The 888-nt window shown below is 37.6% G+C and overlaps 1 protein-coding gene across 1 annotated transcript in view; it reads left to right on the top strand.

The window, feature by feature from the left end:
* Positions 1 to 230, top strand: part of LOC126355062 (gamma-secretase subunit Aph-1) — a 22802-nt gene extending 22572 nt beyond the window's left edge. The window contains exon 4 of the mRNA XM_050005230.1: positions 1 to 230. This exon is cut by the window's left edge and continues 488 nt beyond it. The gene's annotated coding sequence lies outside the window, so the exon portion shown is untranslated.
* Positions 231 to 888: the final 658 nt, after the last annotated feature.

The raw sequence follows: 888 nt of genomic DNA, 5'->3' as shown, positions 1-888 counted from the left end.
CAACCATTCCAAAAAGCACATGAAACAAAATACCACTCAATAATTTTTACACTGTTTTAAATTTGTGACTGATAGACTTAAAAAAAATCTGGAGACTGATATAGACCTGTATCAGGTACAGCAGCTACAATTTCATTCAAATTCTTGTGAATCAGCTGTATCTGCATACTACTGTAAGTCTGTCGGAGGATACGGCATGTTGACAATAAACAATCCTTTTTTATTTCAAATTTCTTATGTGGAGTGGTTCATAATTTGGTGAATTTTTCAGTAGTAATCTCAAAACTAATTTGTTTTTCGTGCCCATCTTTTAAATCCCATTGATGCTGCACAGTTAATTTCAGCATAATTAATTGATAGTTGATCTTGTTTCATATCTTGTATTTTTATTAAGGGAAGTGGTGCAGTACTATCACAGTTCAGATATTTCAAGACAAATGCAGATTTATTCCCGATATAACCATTCTAACTTCTAGAAATTCTGTAAGCTGTTACCTAATCCTTGAACAAAAGTGAATTTCTTGCTTTTATTTACTTTTAAAGGTGTAAAAGTGTGTTTTCGAAAGTGATTGCTCAGTTACTCTAGTACTTGATATGAAGGAATATAGATAGATTGCTACCTACTGTAAAGATGGCACATTAAGTTGCAGACACTAGGCACACGTTCTTTTGACCAAGACACTTGCACATAAGCTTTTGCCCACAGCCTTCGTCAGAAAGGAAAAGAGACACACACAAGCTCAGATCCAAGCTGCTGGAGGTGGTAGTCAAGTGTGTGTGTGTGTGTGTGTGTGTGTGTGTGTGTGTGTGTGTGTGTGTGTGTGTGTGTGTGTGTTTGTGTGTGTGTGTGTGTGACCGGCCGGCCGGGGTGGGCTAGCGGTTCTAGGC

This window comes from Schistocerca gregaria, chromosome 3, assembly GCF_023897955.1.
Source record: "Schistocerca gregaria isolate iqSchGreg1 chromosome 3, iqSchGreg1.2, whole genome shotgun sequence".
Classification (NCBI taxonomy): domain Eukaryota; kingdom Metazoa; phylum Arthropoda; class Insecta; order Orthoptera; family Acrididae; genus Schistocerca; species Schistocerca gregaria.
Note: the sequence above shows the minus strand (reverse complement) of the source record. Positions and strands in the feature narration are given on the sequence as shown.